Here is a 12,521-nt window from a genome sequence, read left to right as displayed (position 1 = left end):
ATAACGTCATCTTTGAAAAAAAAGTGCTCTTGTATATACCACATCGCTTAGAATTAATTTCTTAAAGATATGTGTGCGATTAATTTAAAGAGAATTTTGTTTTATTTTGGTCTACACAAAGATATTGTTAGGTTTTAATTTAACCACATATTACAAGAATAAGCATTAATATACTGTAGTAAAACAGTTTATTTTGCATCTACACAAACTATGAAATGTGCGAATTTGCTGTCTTCAACACATTTAAATTTGAAGCAGTTATAAACAAAATGGGTGCCAATTTGGAGCAATAAAAGTAAAATGTTACTATACATATACGTATATTCTAAATTGACACACATTACCATAACACAAAACTTTCCTAAGCAATCAAATTAATTTTTTGGTAGTTATTGACAGCATGCAAAAAATCAGTTTTTTTTCTGGGATGATTCACTCTTAAAGCTGCAAGTGCATCTTGTGGAACATTATATATATCTTTACTATGATATCTTTGAGAATTATCGGGATAAATCGATTCTCTGTAACCGGTTTACATGCCTATTCACCAGCATAACGCGAATGTTATGCTCTACTTACTTCTCGCATTCATCTGCCAAGTTTTATGGCCGTTTTTAGCTTATAGCACACATGTGTGATGTATAACCGACTTACCGGATTTACGCACCCTAATTTTTTACAAAATGCAAATTTCCGAAAATATAGAGTCATCAAAATCATGGGAACATTTGAGTATCAGAAAATTTGAATCACACAAATATAAATATTTTTGCTTTTAAGGGGATGCCGAAAAAAAAACAATTATTCGGTTATCTGACTTTATACTACTTTTTTTTATAGATTTCTCGTTAACTTTATTTGTTCTACTCCAATTAATACTAATTTCACCGCTTTTTATTATTGTACACATTCAAAATAAACCTAATTACCAATGACAGACAGACGAACGCGAATGCATGTACTTTGCGATCGTTGTACTACGTCATTATTGTAAACATTGTGGTAACAAAAAACATATTTTGACTTTAAAAGACTAGTCAGAAATTTAAAATCTATTACGACATTTTAATTTGCCCATTATAGCAAATGTGTAATTGTGTAACCTTTTAGGATCATACTTGTTCTAAATTGTTGGCGGCAGTTAATGAAAGGAATAATAGAACGTCAATAAATTGGGCAACATTGCTAGGTGTAGGTAATCGAACTAACATGTCTTTGGAATTTAATGAAACTGTTTTCCGAACAGTGCAAGTATTTTTTTCAAGTTCAAACCGGTTTAAATTTAAGAATGCAATTTTCTTGTATTGTGGCAATCGCATAAAATAAATAAATAAATGTTCAGCAAAAGTATAAACCTGTTAAATAACGATTCGTTTGTATATTATACATTTTCTTATTTGTAATGTGTGAGTGGAACAATATAATAAATTTATTGTAAAAACTTGTATCTCAACTCAATTGTATGTTTCATGCAAGTAAAAAGGTTTAAATTATGTTATACAGTATGTTCTTATTTATACATATAACGTTAAGTAACATTACAGAAGACAATTAATTATACTTGAATATTACGCGTCTCATGAACCGAAATATTAATTCAGCACTACAAGCCGGTTGTATAATTTAACGCAGGCTAACACACACAAGGCGCTTTTTTAACCTGCATTATATATAATCAAAAGAATAAACAAATTGGAAAACTGCGCATGCAAGTACATGTATAACTGTATTGAAGACTATAAGCAAACAAATGAAGTCACGCCGAAACCGTCCACGCCCAAACCGCCCATTGGCGTAGGAAACAAATTTGGTAAATGTCATTCACATTTTAAAAAAAATATGTAAAGGATTTCAAATAAATGTAACCAAAATACAGCTTCTCAAACGACATGGTAAATATGTATTAATACTATGATTATAGTAAGGAGATGCAATGTACATTTAAACCGAACAGTAAAGTTTAGCCTTATATGTATTGAATTGAAAACAGTTATTGTGTCTTGGCATACTAAGCAATTAAAAACAACAACATATCATCTGTCGTTTGTGCAGGTTTGAGCAAGATAGTCGTGATTTGGACTGCAGCTGTTCTTTCAACGTGCGTACACAGATGATGAGGATGGTAGATTTGTATAAGACATTCACCGGAACAGCAAATACTATTTTGTAAATATTCAAACTAACATTAGTTGCATACTTTCCAAGACATCTTATAAAGCCACAACCAAACTTTACCGATGAAATTTACGTCCATGTAATTACGTTCTGCATTTGTCAACTGTATCTTTGTAATTTTCCAAGCGTAACGTATAATATGCTATAAAGAATCATCTCTTGAGCGTATGCAATATCGCGCCATCTTTTTATTACACTGTTACATTTCTACATTGTAACAGTCTGTCATGAATGTTATCTGAAGGTTTTATTTGAACATCTAGTGTGTGTTTGTCTCTTCTGCTTATCGTCGCGCTTTGATTTATTAATCGTTTCGCAAAACCACTTATGAAAATATACAACATATCGTTCAAACATGATGATGGTGTTTTATTGCATCTTTTAAAATTGTTAATCCTCGACTTCGTTGCTTTTCGTCATTTACAATACAGCTATACTGAAGTTATAAAATTATGTTACAATTCAAATGTATACAAAGTCCTTCGAGATTTCATCAGGGTAGCATATATCACATACATCGTTTAAATACATGTTTAAAATAATAAAATAAGTTATAATGATGGCTTACTGTGACGCAAATGCAAAAATATAGTCGGTACATACGAAACACTCTATTTATTGCTATTACTGATGTTTGTCTGAACATTTTCAAAATAAGTACTCTCAAAGATTGTGTTTGCACAAAGAATGTAATATGAGCTCATAAACTGAAAAATAATCAACAATCTAATATATAGAGGATATTTGTTCATGTCAGTGTAAGATCGATTGTTATTTCACGAGTGATCATAGAAATTATATTTTCACGAGTGGCGCAGCCACGAGTTAAAAAAATATTTTTCTATGATCACGAGTGAAATAGCAAACGATCTTACACTGACATAAACAAATTTTCTGTTTCTTTGATGCCCATTTTCAAGAAAATAATTAACAGCTGTTTCCCTTTCGCTGAAAAGTTACCCTTTCTCGGAGTTTCTCCCGTGGCGTGCCTCGATACATTTAAAAGCGCAAAATGACGTCAATAGTATAACGAAATGACGTCATTATACCAGCGGAGTTTCCAGTTAAAACTCTTTTACAATGTTAATAAACGGTGAATTGAAGCATACAGTAAAAAGAAAATGTGTTGGATTTGGTGGTATGTTGATTTTATTCACTCGTGATCATAGAAAAAATATATAAAATTATTTATGATAATCTAAAAATAGAAAAGGAGTTCCGAAAATGTGTTATTTTCATCGGTGAAAATAACAATTTGTTATTTTCACTGCTGTTATTTCACTGCAGAAATGTCATATTATATCATTAGGCATATAAGAAATAGTATGTTTACGTTTTGATCTGTTACGTTGCTTGTTTAAAAAAAAACATTTTTTCAACAATGATGTAAGAATATAATTTTGGTTTAGGACTGGAACGACGCGACCTATAAATAAGCAAAGTTAATAAATATTAACAAATATACAATGAAATGGCCTTTAAAACATTTACAATGCATTTGTATAATATGGGCACAATTAATATAAGTGTTACGTTGAAAGTAATGGTGTTGTTTTTACTGAGGTTCTTCCTAGAGTTAGGCATAACAGCGTTTTTTATATACATTACATTAAAATATTAAAGGGGCATTTTTACAGATTTTTGCATGTTTTAAAGTTTGTCATTAAATGCTTTATATTGATAATTGTGAACATTGGAAATAAAAAAGCTCCAGTGAAAGATCGAGAATAAAATTAAAAAAAGAAAAAAAAAGTCACCCACAACTTGGTTCGAACCACTGACCCCTGGAGTCCTGGAATAAACCATTGAGACCTGTCAGCCATCCGAGCTCTAGCAATGTAAAATGTATTTTATGCCTTATATAAGAAATCCTAGTAGTTTTACAAAATATAACGACAACAACAGAACTCTCCAAAGTATTCAATCGTTTCGCAACGCTTTATAACAACTTTCAGGTTTTTAAATCGTCAAAAGATGCATATAATAGATATGTTATAGCATGGTTAATGTTCAGTACTACTATTTCCCCACAGATATCATAACTAAAACGAAAATTTGCGAATCCGAAACAACTTTTTGTAATTTTGTCAATTTATCAAAACGTGAAAAGGCCCCTTTAATATTTGATTTCTCACGGGATATGACTCAGTTCTCTCGCCGATTCCAAAATTAAGAACCTTATTAAAATATTAAGAAACAATTGCAAAATCAAGGACACTTTTACCATTAGCATTAACAAACGTAAAGTGTCCATCATTTCTATATTCACCTGGTCTACCATAAGCTACAATTTAATGGTTAGAAATTCAAAAATTTAATACAAATTTGTCCTGATTGATTACTTTGTTTGCCAAATGAGCTAGTTAATATTTAGTCGTACTCCATAAGTATTTGCAGATTCTCCCAAGATAAATCAACAATTAAAATACCTGATCCGATATACTTGCGTTAAAATAACCAAGACGTACAAAGTCATACAGGTTTAAATTAAGGGGAAGCTCACTTAATTCATGTTCGACATTATGTGAATTTTTGTCGCCGTAGATGGTAGGCGGTGTAGCGTTGCGTCTACCGGTGAAAGTTCTGCGTTGCGAGGTGGGCTATTATAATCGATCTTTCACGCGACGCTGCCCTTTATAGATATAGGTTATAGTCAAACATGCAATGCTGTCGAAGGGATCTGAGTTATTTTCTCTGAGTCTTCGTGAGTCGTCACCTCTACGAATTGTTTAAAAAAAATTATTATAAATATGGTTAGTAGAAATATTTTATTATTTTATAACGTATGATGACATTAGTGAATACGTCTGTAAATCTTTCTTCACATGTGCATGATAAATATGACAAGCATATTAGTTGAGTTGAGTACCCCCGCTAAATAAATTGTGTTCATGGATAGGTACAAATCCCTTGATGTATAATAGATTCCTAACAAAATAAGGCATATCTAATCAAAATGTATAACATTTGCCCTCGTTGTTTTACCTTGATATTAACCTTAGAGACCATTGATGTATAGTGGAGTTATCGCTAAATTATTGTTAAGTCATCATATTTGTGATATTTTGTCGCATAATTGGTGTATTTCATGTATATTCCTTGTTCGGTGTAACTGAATACACAATATCTGTCTTCGTGAAGAAATGCATAAATGGGCATCATATGTCATCGTCAAATTAGACAAGAAAAATGCACCAAGTTATTGCCCATGGCTGGGTTCACTAATTAGTTATGTCTATGGTAAGCACATGCAGCACTGTTGATTTGTGTATATTTTCATGTTAAATGACAGGTGAACTTTCATATATGCAGTTAAACAAACGTGGTCTCGCTTAATTATTGGCATATATATGCACAAGATATGTAAGTCACACATAAAGCCATCCCGTATCAGGTAATTCAACTCATGTTAAAGTCAATCATCCAGACAGCCGTCACCCAATTTATTTGTCCATTATTGTATAAATTGGTATCTGCGTTGTATGAAGGGAGTCCTAAGTTTGACAATCGAGTAGAGTAATCACGCTTTCTTGACGTGGTGGCCATGTCGGCCACCGCGATGTAAAATTGTACTTCATAAACATTGGAAGCGTTGTGTTAGAAATTATTTAACAGAAATAAATCTCGATAAAAACAGAAATGAACTTTGTTTGTTACTGTGTATTATCAACGAACAATACGCAATTACGCTACACAGTACATTTTATGGTGAGCCGTGACCAGGATCAACCTAAAGTGCCACTTCTTTCACGGGCCAACGGAGAAAAAAAACGCAGATGGAAAAAACGGTCAGTGTTTTCATAAATTATGGCAAACAGGGGTTTATTTCAAATTTTATCAAGTAAGAAATAAAAAGTAAAAGGCGTCATGACAACGAAATTTTTAAAAATTGTTTTAAAGAATTCTACGTAGTCAGATGTTAAAAATAATAATGATGATAATCAATTATGTACGAACAAATTTTGCAAATATCAAAATCGTGCCAATTTTACATTTATCGGTACATTTTTATAAATAACGGTGAATTGAGAATAAAAAGAGATATTTGAGTTTTACATTATTTTTATGAGTTATGGAAATCATTAAATTAAAGGCGTACACACAGAGAGTATTTAAAGAATTTTTATATATTTTTGGTATTGTTAGAATATAGGATTATGTACGGACTTATGGTTTTTTGTTGCTTACCAATACATTTTAAATTGTTGGAATGTTTGTAAATTTTCATTAAATTAAAATGTACGAGGAAAAATAAGAGTATTTAAAACAGTTTTGTTTATTATTTTAATAAAGAAAATTTGTGGATGATTTTATTTATTAATATAATAGAAAAACTCGAAGAAGGAACAAATATAAAAAATATTCAAAGAATTTACCTAGTATTTTACATCGGCAGAATTAAGAATTTAGGAATTTAGATTATTTAAGACAGTTTTGTTTATTATTTAAATAAAGAAAATAAGGCGGGTTTTGTTTATTAGAATGATAAAGAAAATTAAAGAGGACGAATAAATAAAATTATTGGAAAATTTAAAAATAGTTTTCCGAATTGTAAAAGAAAGAAAATAGGAAATAAGAAAAATAATGTTGATTGCGAATATGAATAGGGCAGACACGCAAAAAAAATATTATGTAAATATGTATATACGTCAATGTGTTGATGCAAATATATGTAGGATATCGGTAATATTGAAGGTCTTGAGTAATTTTAAGTAAGAATTTAATGCGATCTGACGCGTATAGCGCAGTTAAAATATAACGATATGTACGCATTAAATTTCTAATATAATTGTTTAAGGGTTACAATTATATTTTATGAGCACGGCTGACTGATCAGCGTTCGGACATACCGAGCCCGAGGTTCTGATAACCTTAGCGTCCTCATGAGTTAGAGAATTTATCCCTGTGCCATCGAAGCAAATTACGCTATGGACAGAAGATGCGATGTCGCATAAGAATTATTTGAGTAGTTCGATTACGAGCAAAGACCTGAATTTTGAAGTACACCGATACGTGTTCTTATATTATGAATGCATATATATAAAAGTCTGCCTTGTCATATTTGCGCATTTTTACAAGTGCACAGGTCAAACATGTCAATAAATTTATGCCCAACGGCAAAACTTAAGTAGTAAAGATGAGGTTTATGAAATCATGATATGAACAGGTACGTCTATCACTACCCATTACTCTAGGGCAATAAAGTGGCGCGCGCCTGTCAAAAATTTACTGGCTGCACGTGCGTAAAATGACAAAATACCAAATAGTCGAAAGAGTAATCATATGATGCCTAAGGCGGTACACAGGTCATATTAAGTAAATGGCTTGTCAGATGTCAAACTGTCATGTAATTATCCGAAGTATGTTTTGAGGAATTGACTTATATTTTTCGTTGTAAAGAATTTATTTTTTTGAATAAGATATCACTGTAAGTTGTCATGACGATATTTAACAATAACTAAGGGGATATTTATAAATGTTTGCCATGATTTTGAACACTTGATACTTGTATCACCACGACGCAGATAAAAATATCGAGATTTGAAGACAACGCCGAAGAAGAGCGACTTCGCGAGACAACGCCTTCCACAACGAATAGAAGAAACAAACAACATAATTAGAATGGAACATCACGGCGTTTACTCTCAAAGTGAATACCTGGTTCTATCGCTAAAACAAGACCAACGCCAGAAGATTTCGAAGGACAACAAGTGACGCAACACTGGACACAATACTTGTGACGTTTAACACTATAGAGTAGATGCAGCCGTTCAACTGTTTGACGTGCGTAGATAACGCATTTGGAATGATACTTCCGAGGCCTAAGACATCAAGGAGAACACTGCTATAGTTAATACCTCGTGAGCATTATGGCCAATAGAAGATCTTAATGTCCCAAGAGAAATGAAGACGCTGGAACCAAGAACAAAAGTACAATCAACAACAACAGAAACAACAATGCGATCACATAGGTTTTAACAGACGTCACAATTGATAAGCAACGCGGTACGCATCAACACCATATCCAGAGACAACATCACGATGGATTCAACAACAGAAACAACGACGTGATGACGGCTGGTTCAGCGACAAAAACAACAGAAACCACGATGACATATCCAGCCTCGATGTGAACCTTGATACGCAGATGAGTGCAACCGACCACGTGCGATTTGCCTACACAGCTTGGCGATAGATAGAGCTTCTTCACGACAGCAATGGTAGATAACATTACCCATGAATCAACATAGACAGAAAACAACAAACCAAGACATCTACTTGACAGCAACAGGTACATATTCAACCCGGGCAATACCTACTTCGAATGGACAGCACAGGAGGTCACTAGTCAAACAACGCCTGTAGTGTTACGTGGACAATCGATCAACGTCATTTAACATTGATACATGATATTGTAAGACACTTGTCATTCAGGATTTGATCTTTCTAAAGATTTTAAATCATAAAATATAAAATCTTTCTTTAATGAAAATGAGGTGTGTCGCATAATTGGTGTATTTCATGTATATTCCTTGTTCGGTGTAACTGAATACATAATATCTGTCTTCGTGAAGAAATGCATAAATGGGCATCATATGTCATCGTCAAATTAGACGAGAAAAATGCACCAAGTTATTGCCCATGGCTGGGTTCACTAATTAGTTATGTCTATGGTAAGCACATGCAGCACTGTTAATTTGTGTATATTTTCATGTTAAATGACAGATGAACTTTCATATATGCAGTTAAACAAACGTGGTCTCGCTTAATTATTAGCATATATATGCACAAGATATGTAAGTCACACATAAAGCCATCCCGTATCAGGTAATTCAACTCATGTTAAAGTCAATCATCCAGACAGCCGTCACCCAATTTATTTGTCCACTATTGTATAAATTGGCATCTGCGTTGTATGAAGAGGGGTCCTAGTTTGACAATCGAGTAGAGTAGTCACGCTTTCTTGACGTGGTGGCCATGTCGGCCACCGCGCTGTAAAATTGTACTTCATGAACATTGGAAGCGTTGTGTTAGAAATTATTTAACAGAAATAAATCTCGATAAAAACAGAAATGAACTTTAGTTGTTACTGTGTGTTCTCCACGAACAATACGCAATTACGATACAATTTGACCCCAATTTATGACCTTGACCTTGCCCCTACTGTTATCGTCTTCCATGTTACCCAGCCTCTGATGATCGATTAATGTAGGAATATACACATGTATTTGAATAGCTTTATAAAAATATGGACTAACCTGAAAAGTCATTGGTTATATATATTATGTTATTATAATATTTATTATATCAATATTAATTATTATTAGTATACTTATTTTTATATAGAAAAAAACTGTATTTTATGATGGACCTATAAAACATATTCAGAGATAAAAATTAATAATTATTCTGATTACTGTTCAGACTGTTTAGAATATCAGTGAAGAGTTAACCAAATGTGTACGTGACGCATGTCTCGGTTATGCATCTATTAATATTTTTTTAAGTTTTGGTACTATTACGGCAATTTCCGTTAGCGTTTGATTGAAAGCCCTTTCTTAGCTTAAGCAGTGTTTAGACGTTTGTTAAGAATAAAAAGTCATTGCTTGGTTACAAGAAGTCATATTTTTTAGTTTACATTAACGCAGGAAGTCACGTTATAGTTAACCCATTAATTTAATATGGAAGATGACTTTTGTTGCCTAATGTAAAAATCTAGATCATGCCAGTCTGCAAGGATTCTTTTATGTATGTCTTTAACATTTTGACATTTCGAATATGAGCAAATCGACCATTAAATTACACGACCAGCTGCTTTAAATCTTAAAACAATGCGGTTGTATTAAGAACATTTCAGAAACAATTCAGGCTTTCAAAACGTTGTTTTATAAAAAGACATAAGATCACGTTTAAAAAAAAGGCGTACGAAACCTCATACTGCAAAACTTGACGCCTACGTCGAGCCACTTGATGGATGAGATGATTTTTATAGAATTAAAATAATATTAACTTATTCAGTCAATAATTATTTACTATTACATATAACTTACTTTGTCAGTTAAGAATTAGTATATACGTTTCATAATACTTCTTAAATTCTTGTTGTTGTTTTTTCAGAAATCTGAGAGCACGAAGTCTTTTAGAACAAATTTGAAGGGACCATCGCATAGTGTCGCTCATTCCATGCGTAATCTACTTAAACATCCCAGTGTGTACTACGTGTGCAAGTTCATTAGCTTATAACAATCAATTTGCTTCTATTAATATATGTAATCAGTAATGCAGTTATTCCATTTACTATAAAAACTAGGTTATAAATGATTCAGTGATCGAACAATAAGACAAGTAAATTAATGCCAAACAAGTGTGTACTCAATAAGCTTTGTTAGCAATTATATTGTTTGCACGCAAAGCTTTGTGATTAATTTTAAGTGCGTACAAAATAACAATTTTTCTATTATAATGTGCTACCATCACGCATTGATTGCGATATGAAGCGGCTTATTTCTATTAGCTCGTACATATGGTCGTTTTGAGTTTAGTTATTGTCTTGACGAGTTCATATGGATTTTGGGGCGATGTATCAACCATAGAATATGTACATTTAGTGGCTTTAGTATGAAAACATTGCTGAATACACATTTATTAGTTATAACAGATGTATTGTAATAAAGATTGAACAGCACAACGTATTGTCATTAAACAAAAGTTATGTCGTCCAAAGCCAGTATATAACAGCGAGATTACTCTTTGAACTCAACTATCTATATGTGCATGGACAATATCAACCTAAGTTTCATCATATCCACCTTTCTAAGAAGATCGAATCATAATTTCGCAGGAATCTGGCCTTTAGAATAATCCTATCATGAAATATTTTGCTAAGACCTAAAATGTGTATGTGAACGAGTTTTTAGAAAACATTGATATTTTGTAGGTAACGGCCACATGTGCTGTAGTTCCATTTTTTCGGGCGCTGGAAATGCCATCTTCGTAGACGCGTAGTAGTGCTTATAGTGCGGGTGTTGTATAACCTTTTGCACATAACAGTTGTTGGCATTTGTTATGCACATAGCATACTAAAAAAGTACAAATAAATACCTTGAACAAGATCATCGGGATTTCCTTCTTTATCAACGCGTGTATGAAGATGTCAAGATATTTATTCCGACCAAGAAACATGCCCATTTAAAGCTTGTACAAATGTTTCTTTCAAAATAATGATTAACGACCTTGTTATTGATCTAAGATAAATGGCAGTGACGTTGTTTAATTTGCAACATAAAAAAACACCTCTATTATTTGAATCGTTGTCATCACATTTATGAAAGAAAATTACTTGATAATGGATACAATCAATACGCACAACAGTGACCTCTTTTGTAACATCTGAGTAACATAGTTTAATTGTATGAAACAAATTTAACAAATACTGTGTGTTCTGATGTTCAGTATTTCTTCCTTGGTAGCTTTTATTTAATATTCAATGTACCAAAAGTGTTTTGAATATTGAAAATGTTGCCAATAAGTTTCTATAATTAAATACAATACGCAATCTTTAGTGAGAAAACGCTCGTTTATTTTTAAACTGTTGCAAGCATTTTTGCTTCTTTATATAATTGTCAGGGAACTCCACATCTCAGGGCTGAATTCGTTATCGAGTGACGTTGATGTCTGTGTTTATCATTACAGTATTAGACGCACGCTTTTTGTATCTTCACTTATTCAATATCAGCACTTCAATATAAATGCGGATTTATATGTGTGTGCTCGGTGAAAAGGAGCTTAAATACAATTTAAATGAAGTCGAGAAAATTGCGTATAAAGTGACGTCATTTAAATCGTGGTTTCTTAAGGCCCGGTCTTACAGCGATTTACGGCTTAATCACGGCCACAACTCGTCGAAAATTGACTTCCTGTGAAGGAGATGATGTTGTTCACGTTGACGACGAGTTTAAGACGATCTTAAGTCAATGATCATACATATACATGTACGTGGCCGGACGCGGGGAAAATTCGGAACGGCGTTGGATGCGGAAAAACGTTTTTAACTGCTTTAATTTTTATACGGCGGACAACCACGGATGATAAACGAAAGTTAAGCGGTCTTTCACGGACAGAGCACGGTCATCGGACGGGTGTTAAACGTTGGTATCAAGAGAAATGGCGTGTGTTCTGCAGCTTACCACTGACAAATGGGGTTTTCCACACACATCTCACTACCTTAGACCGTTTAAACGATGTCTCGAACAAGTGCTAAATACGATTGTTCACTGCCTAAGCACGCCTCAATAACTTCTGATATGCGGAATATAAAAACAGCAATTTTCTTTGATTTTTGAACT

General features: G+C 32.9%; 1 long non-coding RNA gene across 1 annotated transcript; it reads left to right on the top strand.

Annotated features, from left to right (window-relative positions):
* Nucleotides 1-3,203: 3,203 nt before the first annotated feature.
* On the top strand, nt 3,204-11,355 carry LOC127853578 (uncharacterized). The gene is made up of 3 exons (XR_008036669.1): nt 3,204-3,313; nt 10,294-10,384; nt 11,114-11,355. It is a non-coding gene; the product is annotated as an uncharacterized LOC127853578 (long non-coding RNA).
* The last annotated feature ends 1,166 nt before the right edge of the window (nt 11,356-12,521 follow it).

The sequence above is a fragment of the Dreissena polymorpha genome, chromosome 12 (assembly GCF_020536995.1).
Source record: "Dreissena polymorpha isolate Duluth1 chromosome 12, UMN_Dpol_1.0, whole genome shotgun sequence".
In the NCBI taxonomy this organism is placed as follows: Eukaryota; Metazoa; Mollusca; class Bivalvia; order Myida; family Dreissenidae; genus Dreissena; species Dreissena polymorpha.
This window is presented reverse-complemented; position numbering and strand designations above follow the sequence as displayed.